The sequence below is a fragment of the Lepisosteus oculatus genome, chromosome 14, assembly GCF_040954835.1.
Source record: "Lepisosteus oculatus isolate fLepOcu1 chromosome 14, fLepOcu1.hap2, whole genome shotgun sequence".
Lineage (NCBI taxonomy): Eukaryota > Metazoa > Chordata > Actinopteri > Semionotiformes > Lepisosteidae > Lepisosteus > Lepisosteus oculatus.
Window position 1 is genome coordinate 44,481,705 of NC_090709.1, and position 13,799 is coordinate 44,495,503.

Below are 13,799 nucleotides of genomic sequence, written 5' to 3' on the forward strand. Positions count from 1 at the left end.
GGAACTGTAAAAAAGGCTGGTATTTGAATAAAATTGGCGATCACAAGAAAACCACAATTTATGTGGTATTATCATCAATATCCTTCAAAATCTACGTTCAAATGAAGGATTTGAAGAAACTATGAAAAAAGCAATAGTAGCAGCAGAGGATTTTGATTTTTGCTCTTCAAGTCAGTAGATCGATGTAGAGTTGCGCCCCTACGAACAGCACAAAGGATGAAACCCACCTCCTTCGTTATTGCTATGTTTGTGCCGGTGAAAGTAGCGTTTGTGCTATTGAAAGCATCTTGGAAGATGAAGGTGCAGTCACTTCCACATGTCATGATATCATTAGATCCGACGACAAGAGCTGAAGCCCCCGGCATTTTCCAAGCCAGGAATGTGAGGAAGATGGGCATGGAGGAAGGTAGCGTGGCTGAGCGGTCTAAGGCGATGGATTTAGGCTCCAGTCTCTCTGGGGGCGTGGGTTCGAATCCCACCGCTGCCAAATGTTATTTTTTTAAGACCTGCAATATGATCAGTAAAAGCGCTTTTTGTTAGACTGCGGGAGGTGTTTAGAGATAGACTTTCTAAAAGACAGGCTTAACATCAAGGCAGAAAAAATATTTTGTTTTCTCAACAGAAATTCTCTTTGGCACGTTCAGCTTTATATAGGGAACAACATCTGCCGAGATCACTTTTGAGGCAGTGCACATGATAGTGTACCTTTACATTTAATATTGGCTGTGGTGGTGAGCTGCTTTTGTCTGTGAAACTTTTAATTCTTCACGCCGAATCGTTGGCAGGGGTAAAGCTTATTAAATCTTTGAACATAGCGCTCCATCAGAAGTACTTTGTTCGTGATCAAAAGAGATCAGAGGATTAACTTCATGAATTCACATAGCATACCTTACAGGAAAGATTTAAAAGGGGAATTGATTGTGCTTCCTGATGTTGTTCCTGTGGTTTCTTTGGATACAAAGGTGAATGTTCTTTGACATTCTGCTAGAGTATCCACTGGGTGGGTTTTATCGATTAGCTCGGATAGGTCATCAGTGCTCCGTCTCCGGAAAATAATCAGCACTGTTTTTTCCTGTGCTGTCTTTTAAAACATATAAGATCACGAGTTTACAGATTTCTCCAAATAACAACTATACATTTTAACCCAGCGGTTAGCATTCCTTCAATCCAATAGTTTTACTCTGGGTTAAAAGCAGCACAATATACAGAGAGATGATATTCAAATATTTCAACGTTCTGTTGGATTACCTGTATGGAGATATCGCTCAGAATTCCTAATATGATTTTGAGTTCAGTTTTGCTTTACTACTTTCAGAGTCTTTTATTGACCTTGCTGAAGCAGAGAAGTGACATAATCACAAATGCGACCTACCTGTGCTGCTGTTTCTGGTTAATAATTATTATTGTGAGGAAAAAAAAACAGCTCCTTGCATTAAGAGCAAGAGCAACCAACGCGCTCTCTTGTTGAGTTGGGTTTTTTCCGTGGTGCTCTTCCTCAGATGCAAAGTTATTTGGCGAGCAAGGATCTCTGAGAAGGAGCCTGAATCCTTCAAAATACTACGGAAGGAATCAAATTTATACGTTTCTTTGGATCGAGAAGATGATCATTATGAGACTCAAAACATGCCTGTCTTTTCTCTTTTCGAGGACAAATGAATTATTGAGGTGTAAAAAAGGGTTCAAAACCAAAATCACCTGCTATTGCTGCTGTTTCTTCAAATCCTTCAACTGATCATCGATATCGAGGAATAATATATAGTTTCTTCAAATCCTTCAACTGATCATCGACATAGAGAAATAATATTATACAAATTGTGGTTTTCTTTTAATTGCCAATTTGACTGTAATTACATCTTCGTTTACAGATGTCTTGCATGTATCACAAGGTATAATAGTCGTCGTGCGTCCTCAGTTAAAATGTTTTAAAAAGTACAACATTTATGGTTACATCCATATTAAAATGAAGGTAAATATAACAAGATATTAAAATACAATTGTACAGTCCTAACTTAATAATGCCTCTGAAGTTTTCCAACAAATCCGAACTGTAATTTTGAAATATTATAGCTGAGAATGAAAAGAGAGTACAAAGATCAAATTCAATGAGTGAAAATGCACCAGTAGTTCTCTAAGCTGAGTTTCTTCCCTGAACATGACTTGCTTGCGAAGCACCAAGCAGCCTTGAACGGATCGCGGAAATCAAATATACAGTACAGATGGATTCAGAGTGTGCTTTCCAACTTTTGTGCAACATTTTCCTTTGATAGGGTGGAGTTGTCTTCACAATCTGGGTTAAATAAAAAGGTGTGACATCAGTGTTAAACAGCTTTCCTTCTTGGGGAACAACGGTTGTGTTCCATATTTCTAACTATTTTGGTTTCAAGATCGCAATTTAGTGTGAAACATAAAAGCCAGCTGGATAAGCTTGATTAATTTCCCTCACGGGATCAATAAAGTATCTATCTATAAATCTCTTACATGTCATTTACAATGGCCTTTCAACTAATAGCCCGTGCAGGGATCAAACCCCAGCTGTTGGTACGAGTTGCATAAGACCCTGTAACGCGCAGATAAGAAACTAACCTCTGCTTCTTCATTATATACACAGTGAGCTATATATGCGAGCTTACTGCCCCCTACGGGCTCTGTATTTGATTGCGGTGGAGACCAGCCGTGGAGATAAAGTGAGACGGGTGTGTACATTAAAAGGCTCATAGTGTCCCTGGGAGGGCTCAAACCACCACCCTTTTTGTTAACAACCGAGCCACAAAGACTCATGTACAGCTTAACACTCCTCGGTCTCAGTGAAAGTGATACACAAAAATTTCAGGAGATTAATTTGTTTTTAAAGGAAAATCACCAACAGTGGCCAAGATCTACTGGAGTTTTTCATTCTATACTGCGATTTCTGTAGGGTACTCTGTGAAAATACGAGTTTTGACGAGAAGGGATGGACATATAAGGTCAGAAGGCTTGGGGAATTGAACTTTAAGGTGAAGACTGCGGGTTCAGTAGCAGCAAAACCTGATCAGTATCAGTTGACTCTGATATACTTTGAAAATGAACTTGGAGATTTAGAGTCAGACGTGCTACCGTTGCACCATGGGGTACTTAATTAAAAAAAATAGAAAAACAGTCAGTGTTCCTGGATCTGTTATTGAGAACAACACCTGCACTTCAGCTGCGCAGGAAGAATAAAATGTGGTCTGGGATGAAGAGACTCTCTTCAGAAGAGCGGCGCTCCTCACAGGAGGAAAAAAAATCTTTTTTTTGTGAAGCTGATTTGTCTCCTTTGGGGAATTCAAATGAGCTGGAAGTTGTGACCTTGTGGTGCAAAGGTAGTGTGTCTGACTAAAGATCAGAAGGCTGCGTGTTCAAATCACGTTGAGGTCTACTTTTAGTTTTTCAGGTTCTGCTCGTCCTGAACACAGAATTCACACCATGCAGTTGAGTTCTATCTGTACACCACATAGATAATCTAAACAAAATAGAGCCCTACTGGACATACAGTTAGGATCTCACACAGCGAATACCCTTGAACACAAGAGAGAAGGCACAGTTCACATCTGCGAAACATCACATCCGTCTTTAGAGACAGCTACATCAGAGAATGGAATCCCGGAAGTTTCAAATAACTTCTTTTAATACAGGTTCTTCTTTTAATACAATACAAGCAAACCTGAAAGTTAGGGAGTTTCCGGACACTTTTGTTTTATTAAAAAGTGTCTGAAGCCTGAAAATGTAATTTGAAAAAAAAAAACGCTATTGGACATTAGCAGGTACTTTTTGTAACAATTTGCTATTTCATGCTGGAAAACAAAGGAAACAGACCCAATGTTTGCTTTCAGGTGCGGTTCATTACATAATAGACATCTATTACTGAGGAGCTTGAATAAAATTTACACGAGCCAGGTAGAAGTCGGACCTACAATCTTGTGATCCAAAATCAGAAGAACCTTGTCGCCCTTGGGAGATGTCAAACGCATTGGACATGAAAAATGCCAGATAAAAGCCAGTTCTCTTCGTTTCTCAGTGTCGGGGCTGCTACTGTATGTAAAAGAGGCAAATTGCTCTGAGAGCAGGTTCAGCACTTTCTGAACGCAGATGTCTCAGAGCGGTGTGTCCAAGTGGCTGTAAAAGGTGATGGTGGTCCTGTCACCGTAGCTTATTTGGTTAAAGTGCCTCTTTATTGAACAAAAGAACTGTGATTCAAATCCCAGCTGTGTCTTTCTTCCTATCTTGTAGTACAGAACGTACCATTTTGGGCACTCACAAAGGGCTTGATTTCGTTAAATGCATGTGTTCATTTCCTTTCTGGAAAACTTGTTTTTGATGAAATTCACACAGCTTGCGAAACATGAAATTCAGTTCTTGGTTATCAGTGCAGAAGAAATATTACCGGCTAGCAAAATAAACGGTAAGAGATTTTTTTTTTTGATTCGAGAAGAGACTCCACCAGTCAGTCTCTGTGGCGCAATCGGTTAGCGTGTTTAGCTATTAACCGAAAGGTTGGTGGTTCAAGTCCACCCAGGGATGGGTTTCTTCTGTGATGTAAACATTGTTTTCACATAGGTCGATTGGATTTCTCAGCTAAACCATAGCCATTTTAATATTTGTAGGAAATGTGACTGTTCAACACTTGTCAAAAATGTCCAATAATGCCCAACATCGCAACTCCCCAGAAAACCATATTCACCCAAGAAAAATGATCGTTGAATCGTCATTTATACTCCCGTCACATCCTCTGCTGAAATATTTTAAAAATACAATGCAGATTTGTTTGAGAACTTGACAAGCATTGTTTTGTTAGCACTGTGCAGTTGGATTTTGATATTTTGACATATTTACCTTAATTTTAAACTGTAAATACTGTACAATCTATTGTAATTGTGTTGTAATATTAAAATATGTTAGCTGAGGATGCAAAGGGGTGAAAGGGAAAGGTCAGAGGGTACAGTAACAACAAGGTTAGGATTGGTGGAGGTGGTAGGGGTGTTGATGGTTTTTCTCTGTAGAGGATGATTGAGTTTTTTATCCTTCTCTGAAGTGAGAAACTGGAAGAGTGCAGTTGAGAGATCTGATGAGGTTAGTTATAAAAGGAAGTTGATGTGGAGCTGTTAGCCGTAAGAATTCCTTAATGTCTTTGATGTTGTCATCAAAGATAAACTGCAGTCAGCAAAGATAAAAAGAAAATTATCTTTGCATACTGCCCTGTCTTTCTAACACCTGAAGAAGGCTCCACGGCCAACACGTCGTGTTTCCTTTCTTCTCTTTTCAGCATGGAATAACCCTTTACTTGTTCCTTTGCAGCCTACGCATGCTGACGCAGCTACTCACCTGATATTTAACATTCCTATAATCACAACTATGAATGTCCACTGTGGGTATTTTTTCCATGATTATTTATTCTGTCATTGAAGCATATTTTATGTCATACCGAAGTGTCATAATCATCGAAAAAAATTGTTTTTCATTTAGAAAGTCAGAAAATGATAAATCACTATGAATTGCATTTAGCCTGTTCTGATCTAGATTTTCTATATACTTTAACATGCCATGTTCACAATGTCACAACTCAGAAATGCAACAGTGAAGTGTTGTAATTACCAATGTACATAGTGTCGGAACATTGAGATGTTTTGGTAATGAGGAAGGAGGGACATGCCATGTTCACAGGGTCATATTTGAAAAAATGGTACTGTAAAATTTCCTAAAGTTCAGGATTTTGATAGTCTGTTCCATTGTCTCTCACACCTCAGTGTCATAATTTTTAGATGTTTTTATAACCAGGGGGTAGGTTTATAGCAAGAAGCAGAAAGTGCCATCACCCGTTGCTCATCCTCGGTTAACCATATATTCTCATATGCCATGTTCTAAATGTCCCATTTATATTAAAAAGTTCTTGTAAAATGCAAGATTTTAAGACTTTTGATGATCAGAAGGTAAGGTCGTGGTAAATATGCAGAAAGTGCCTGTGAACTTATGTTTTGCCTTTGTCTTATTTACTTATTGTGTTTGTGTTATTGTGAGTTTTGAAAATTGGTTTACAATTTTCTGAAATGTGTTTCACACAAAAATTATATTTGGATAGTCACTTACATATTCCCCTTTACTGAGGATAAATACAGTAATCCATCCCGATTAGTACTTTTAAAAATTACTGTAAAGAGCCATCTACAGGTGAAAGGCGGCATAACATCACAGCAGCAGCATTTAGGGCAGAAGAAGAAGCTGGCGAATAAGAAGCCAGATTCAGCCTCGTTAATGCAATACCATTGGGTGAGGTGGAAAAATATTTCTTGCTCTGAATCCTAACATTTTTATAGGAGGTGTTCTAGTACTTCTTGCCTCAGATAAAACTACCAATACACTTAATTTCTACTCCATCAATATCAGCAGCGTTATCGGTACTGAGTCCTAAATGTACGTCCTGTCATCATATAAAATGTCAAAAGTTTTGACTGCATTCAACTGATCAAATTTCTCTTCGATGACAGTTATAATGTTATCCAAAATACATCCGAAACAAATTTGCACTGTTTTTTTTTATCCAGAAGAGCATCATCATGAGACTCAAAACATACCTGTTTTTTCTTCTTTCCAGGAGGAAGGATTGTTCAGATGCAAACATTGGTCCAAAATCAATGTACTCTCCTATCGCTGTTGCTTCTTTAAATCCTTCATTTGAACGTCGATATTGAGGGTTGATATCGTACAAATTGTAGTTTTCTTTTAAAGCAAATTATATTAAAATATGATCCTCTGTTATAGTTGTCTTGGAAGTTTCGGAAGGTATAATAGACCCCCTTGTGCCCTCAGCTAAAATATGATAAAATACAACAAAATGTATTTACATAGAACAGCATTTATGGTTACATGTATATTACAATTAAGATAAATATACAAAAGTATTAAAATACAAATGTACAGTCCTAGCATAATCATGCTGTCCAATTGTCTTTTTTGCTTGTCAAGTTCTCCAAGAAATCTGTGTCGTAATTTTAAATATTCTAACTAAGGATGCATCAAGAGAATTCTTCTGCTAGCCGTTCGAAGATCAAAGTCCTTACCTGAATATGATGTCCTTGAATGTTGGTCATTATTGGCCATTCCCAGTGATATTGACTTACATACTTAATTGTTTAACAAAAACATTCACATTTCTTGCAAATATCAAGTGGGTTAAGGTTTTGCTAAGAAATCCGAATAAGTAGAGATGAGGTTTACATTGCAATAATGAGAAGTGCATTTCTGGGTGGGCTCAAACCACTAACCTTTCAATTAACAGAGACTCACGTGTGTCCCTTTTCTCCATTTGCAAGCTTAAAAAAAAGAAAATAATGCTTTTTTCTTACCAGCCTGCGATATACAAGGCAATATTTGTATTTCATCTTTCACAAGCTGTATGGATTTCATGAAAAGCAAGTTGTTCCAGAAAGAAAATGAAAACTTGCGTTAAACAAAATCAAGCTGTACGTAATCATCCATAGTGATACATTTTGTAAGACAAGACAGGAAGAAAAGCACTGCTGGGATTTGAACTCAGCATCTCCTGTTTAAGAGGAAAGCATGTTAACCAATTCAGCCAAAGTGCCGTCAGTGTATCAACACCATGTCTGAGTCAGTGATTGCAGCTGACTGTCACTGGAGGACAGTTCATCGTGAACAAGTCAGCCTGCATAATGAGGGGGAAGAGACTGACTTCTGTGATGCAGTATCGACAGATACTAACCTTCTGTCCAACTGTTCTCTGCTGCATACTGGATTAGCAGGTAAATATTGGTTTCCATGCGTGTGGGGGGGTTTTGTGTATTTACTGGGACAATTATTAATTGTAGCAGTAAGTCACAAAATGATTCTTTAATGGCTATTAGAAAACCGACCTTGCGGGTTAACTCATTAACGCACACACACAGATACTAATACACTTATTAATACATAAAATGTGCATATAAACATAACAGATCTTAAGAGTGTGGGTTAGCAGAATACAAAAGGTATATATTAAATCATGAAGAGTTCCAAACCAAGAGGGACATACATTCAGTATATCATTCATTTAGACCGTTTCATAAATGAACTTGGTTATAACTTCTACATTAGATACTCAAAACAAGTACATAACTCTTAGGAATTAAATTGATATCAACTGGTTGGGATAACAATTGAATTCTCGAGCAGTAATGCAGTGAAGTAATAAGTGAATACTCATCCAATCTCTGGGGATTCAGATCTCCTGCTGACTCAAAGAAACAGTTGCAGGCTGTTGCTGTCCAATCCGCACTCTCTGGCTCGGTGCCAGTGCGGTGCCTGTTGCCTGTACTGTGCGGCTTGCGATGGTGCGCTGCAGATGCTCACTGACCGGCTAGTTAGTGTTGGCTTTAACTAGCAAAGTTTGTGCACAGGAGAAAAGATGACTGTGGGTCCCAGCAAGTCAGGAAGAAGACCGGTTCGTTCCTGATGAAGCGCTAGTTCTGAATAGTGATTCAGCTGTCCACAGTTCCGACCTGTTCACGAGGCCTGCTACTGGTGCTAACCTCAGGTGGATCCTCTGGTTACTCTCTGGCAACCTCCGCTCTTGACTCTTAGAACAAAGGAAAGTTCTGGCACTCGGACACACTGGCCGTTCCGTGGTTGTCCAGGCTGAGTCTCAGGATGGTCAGGAGGCGCTCTGCGAGAATGTCCTGCCCTTGGGAGCCTTCTGCTCCTGGGCCGTCCTGCCCTGGAATTCTCCTTTGAATTCCCTTTAGAAAAGTCCACAGAATTCTCCTGAATCTTACTACAGGCTCTCTGTGTTTCCTGTTTTTACCTGGAGGAACTTCAGCTCGTTGATTGGCTGAAAGTTCCATGGGCATGAGAGTCCCACGTGGGTTACACGGCCCTACCAGTCCCTGATTGGTTGATCAAGGTGAGATATGAGTCATTTACTCCTGACACCTAGGAATGCAGTCCAGATGTCCATCTGGCACTCCCTAGACAGATAGGCGCCAATGGATGACCATTGATCATGATAGCCAGGCTTAGCTAAGTGCATCCCCCTTTGGGAGCTGTCCCTTATCAAAGGAAACCTTAAATCAGCCTGCATGAATAGTTTCTCTGTAGCTGCACCACAGAGATGAACAGAGATGGGGCCTCATTTGGGAAGGCTCAGAACACTTAATTCTTTCTTATTAATAAGCATCGCTGCTACAACACATATGCAGTTTGAGCAAACATAAGACAATAACCAAGTACCACAAACTACCAGGCATCTAGTATCATTTGCAGTTTAGGTGGGGAGCTGCATCACCATGTGTAGGCTGCAAAGGAACAAGTAACAGGTCTATTCCATGCTTAAAAGAAAAGAAAGAAAACACAACATTTCAGCCGTGGAGCCCTCACACCTGAAGAAGCCTCCACGGCTGAAATGTTGTGTTTTCTTTCTTCTCTTTTCATCTAGTGTCATTAGCCTTTTAACAGTTCCTGTCAAAATAAAATAGAAATGGATAACATTCTAGAGAGAGTATGAAATACCAAGGTACAATTTAAAACATATCTCTTCCACTACAACCACAATATTTTGGAGAGATCGTTGAACCTCACTGTTCTGACATGTCCGTTAGCCTCCGTCCTGCTTCAGCAATGAATGTGGCGGGGCACATTCTGAGGGAGATGAGGTCAATCAGGTGGCAGGAAAACCACACTATGCTTTTTTTTGAGATCCTGAAAAGGAAAGAAGGGCCATGTATATGTGTGCAGCTGGATATGTAATTGCAGGTGGCGTAGCAAATTCTGCTGAATCCCCACTGCCTGGTGTGGACGGTAGCTGTGCATGTTGCAGCAGAATTGTGGATGTGAGATCAAGGGGGCATGTCATGTGTTTCAGCACTTCACTCCATTCAGTAGCACATGATTCCCCGAGTTCTTTGGAAGACCTGTGGACCGATCTTTCACGATGAAGAATTCCTTAAGAAGAATAGATCTCGGCCCACCATCCCAATGCCTCCGTCTCAAAACAGCAACCTCCCACTGCCCTTAGTCTGCAAGGCAGTCCTTTCAAGAGCGATGACAACGCCGGGACCTTTGTTGCCTATTGTACGAGCTTAACTTTTGTGCTCATCAATTCAACGCTCTTTCCATCAACTCATCTTGTCTTTTGACGCTTCGTGTTTTGCGCTATTTTGACTATCGGCATATCGGGTGACTGCAAACACTGAAGTTCTTGCTTACGGAGTGTGGAACATTGTTTTCAAGTGATCGCTGTTCTATCATGTTGACGCCGAGTGAATCTTTCTTTGGCAACATGGGCAGGCTGACAGCAGTGCGAGCGAAAGTAATGGCAAATTTCTTGACTTATTTCTGAATGTGAATGTTCTTTAGAAAAGGGATGCGGCGTTGCTTCTCGCCCGTGTAAAGGTCACGCATTCCAGAAGTGGTTATGAGCGAACCGTTGCCGCAAGTGTTTGAAAAGAGCAAGAGAGGAAGCAGCCCTGCCCCGTGTGAGGATCAAACTCAGGCCCTTCAGATAACGAGACTGATGCACTACCAATTACGCCAACAAGCCCAGCTGCAGTACACACACTGGAAAGTTTGCCTCACGTGGATTTCAGTCGCCCGTTCCCTAATCTTTAGACGCCCTCTGCTGAATGTTGCATTTGCCTTTTGATCTCACCGATACATTTTTGGTCTGTTTCTGTTGCGAGTTCGTCTTTCAGACCTCACCTAGCACAAGTCTCTGTGGCTGAAGTGGCCTCTCTGTTTCAGCATCGTGCCCTCACTCAGCCATTTAAAATGTCACTCGGACTTCTGACATGCTGACATGAAATGTCAAGAGAGAGGGGCGGAGTGACGCTTAAGCCGGAGAGAAGATGAAAAGGGGGCGTGGCTGCGAAACGCTTGACAGCTGCACGATGCTCTCCATGCAAGGCGGGACCACAGGCTAAAGGACACCTTTCGGCACATCAAGCTCTAAGCATACACCTGGAGGATGTGGGAATTGATCCTGCTACCTCGCACATGCAAAGCAAGCGCTGTACCATACAAGCCAACCCCCCTCGCTGGGACTGATGCCTCGGCGTCACCTAGTGCCGCTTGTTCCCTTCTTGCCGGGCACAGTTCACTGCCCTTCGTCTGCAAGGCAGTCGTGTAATTGCGGCTTTCTTGACTTATTGATGAAGGTCTGACTGGACGAGCAAATGGCGCCTCTCCCCCATCCTCAAGCTCACTGACAGATTGAAATGGAAAGTGCTGCTGTGGCTCGTTGGTCTAGTGGTATGATTCTCGCTTAGGGTGCGAGAGATCCCGGGTTCAACTCCTGGACGAGACCTCGTGTGCTCTTTTCCTCCTCTTCCACAAGACTGGGAACTGATATCCACATCACTTCGCAGCGTCTGCTTATGGCAAATAATGGAATGTGACTAATGACTGAACGAGCCTGGTGAATTCTCATCACGTGGCACAATGAGAGCTTGCAGTCAGCTGTCCAAGGCGGCAACCTCATTGCTCGTTCAAAAGAACACGTACTGAAAACTCATCACCACTGTGTCGTAGATGAGCACCGCGATCGCTTGTCATGCGTCCTTACTTGGGAAATGCAGAAGCAAAAACTGCCCTCTCTCAGCCACCGAAACGTGTGTGGCTCGCCTTGTGCTCTCTGCGCCTTGCATATTTGTGGAGCTGTCTGCTCTTCTTTCTGTTGAAGTAATCAAGTTACGGGGCGTCCTGCAGCCTATGATGTTCTCACTGAGAGCTTTCAAGATTTGAAGGAAAACTACGAGCTTGATGGCTCAAGTCGAACGAATGTGATTGTTAAGCAATCGATGATCAAAAGCACGTCTTCTAACAATTCGTGAGAGTATTATCAGCACTGTTTTCACTCGGATATACTTTTCACTTGCTAAGCTGACAAATTGGACGAGAAAATGCCGGAGACGCACTCAGTGCAGACTGAGGTTGGGAAGGAGGTGTGACCCTTCAATGCTTGACAACTGAAGGACATTCTCTCCGCAACAGAGGAGCACCTGTCAGAAGTCGCAGAGGCTAAATGAGAGCACCAGGCTTCCGGAGATCCAAACTCAGACCTGGAGGATGCGGGCATCGATCCCGCTACCTCTCGCATGCTAAGCGAGCGCTCTACCATTTGAGCTAATCCCCCTTGCTTCAGGTTTCTCGGCATCATGTCTTACTGCCTCTGCCCCTCTTACCGGGCACCGCCCACTGCCCTTGGTCTGCAAGGCAGTCCTTTCAAGTGAGATGACGACGCTGGGACCTTCGTTGCCTATTGTACGAGCTGAACTTTTGTGCTCATCAATTCAACGCTCTTTCCATCAACTCATCTTGTCTTTTGACGCTTCGTGTTTTGCGCTCCTTTGACTATCGGCATATCGGGTGACTGCAAACACTGAAGTTCTTGCTTACGGAGTGTGGAACATTGTTTTCAAGTGATCGCTGTTCTGTCATGTTGACGCCGAGTGAATCTTTCTTTGGCAACATGGGCAGGCTGACAGCAGTGCGAGCGAAAGTAATGGCAAATTTCTTGACTTATTTCTGAATGTGAATGTTCTTTAGAAAAGGGATGCGGCGTTGCTTCTCGCCCGTGTAAAGGTCACGCATTCCAGAAGTGGTTATGAGCGAACCGTTGCCGCAAGTGTTTGAAAAGAGCAAGAGAGGAAGCAGCCCTGCCCCGTGTGAGGATCAAACTCAGGCCCTTCAGAAAACGAGACTGACGCACTACCAATTACGCCAACAAGCCCAGCTGCAGTACACACACCGGAAAGTTTGCCTCACATGGATTTCAGTCGCCCGTTCCCTAATCTTTAGACGCCCTCTGCTGAATGTTGCATTTGCCTTTTGATCTCACCGATACATTTTTGGTCTGTTTCTGTTGCGAGTCCGTCTTTCAGATCTCACCTAGCACAAGTCTCTGTGGCTGAAGTGGCCTCTCTGCTTCAGCATCGTGCCCTCACTCAGCCATTAAAAATGTCACTCGGACTTCTGACATGCTGACATGAAATGTCAAGAGAGAGGGGCGGAGTGACGCTTAAGCCAGAGAGAAGATGAAAAGGGGGCGTGGCTGCGAAACGCTTGACAGCTGCACGATGCTCTCCATGTAAGGCGGGACCACAGGCTAAAGGACACCTTTCGGCACATCAAGCTCTAAGCACACACCTGGAGGATGCGGGAATTGATCCTGCTATCTCCCACATGCAAAGCAAGCGCTGTACCATACAAGCCAACCCCCCTCGCTGGGACTTATGCCTCGGCGTCACCTAGTGCCGCTTGTTCCCCTCTTACCGGGCACAGTTCACTGCCCTTCGTCTGCAAGGCAGTCGTGTAATTGCAGCTTTCTTGACTTATTGATGAAGGTCTGACTGGACGAGCGAATGGCGCCTCTCCCCATCCTCAAGCTCGCTGACAGATTGAAATGGAAAGGGCTGCTGTGGCTCGTTGGTCTAGTGGTATGATTCTCGCTTAGGGTGCGAGAGGTCCCGGGTTCAACTCCCGGACGAGCCCTCGTGTGCTCTTTTCCTCCTCTTCCACAAGACTGGGAACTGATATCCACATCACTTCGCAGCGTCTGCTTATGGCAAACGATGGAATGTGACTAATGACTGAACGAGCCTGGTGAATTCTCATCACGTGGCACAATGAGAGCGTGCAGTCAGCTGTCCAAGGCGGCAACCTCATTGCTTGTTCAAAAGAACACGTACTGAAAACTCATCACCACTGTGTCGTAGATGAGCACCGCGATCGCTTGTTGTCATGCGTCCTTACTTGGGAAATGCAGAAGCAAAAACTGCCCTCTCTCAGCCACCGAAACG

The 13,799-nt window shown here is 42.6% G+C and overlaps 5 non-coding genes across 5 annotated transcripts; 4 read left to right on the top strand and 1 right to left on the bottom strand.

Moving 5' to 3' along the window:
* The first annotated feature begins 405 nt into the window (after positions 1-405).
* trnal-uag (transfer RNA leucine (anticodon UAG)) lies at positions 406-487 on the top strand. The gene has a single exon. It is a non-coding gene; the product is annotated as a tRNA-Leu (tRNA).
* A 3,975-nt stretch (positions 488-4,462) lies between these two features.
* Positions 4,463-4,536, top strand: trnan-auu (transfer RNA asparagine (anticodon AUU)). Its single transcript has one exon. It is a non-coding gene; the product is annotated as a tRNA-Asn (tRNA).
* Positions 4,537-11,233: 6,697 nt separating this feature from the next.
* On the top strand, positions 11,234-11,306 carry trnap-agg (transfer RNA proline (anticodon AGG)). Its single transcript has one exon. It is a non-coding gene; the product is annotated as a tRNA-Pro (tRNA).
* Positions 11,307-12,060: 754 nt separating this feature from the next.
* On the bottom strand, positions 12,061-12,133 carry trnaa-agc (transfer RNA alanine (anticodon AGC)). Its single transcript has one exon. It is a non-coding gene; the product is annotated as a tRNA-Ala (tRNA).
* A 1,286-nt stretch (positions 12,134-13,419) lies between these two features.
* trnap-agg (transfer RNA proline (anticodon AGG)) lies at positions 13,420-13,491 on the top strand. The gene has a single exon. It is a non-coding gene; the product is annotated as a tRNA-Pro (tRNA).
* Positions 13,492-13,799: the final 308 nt, after the last annotated feature.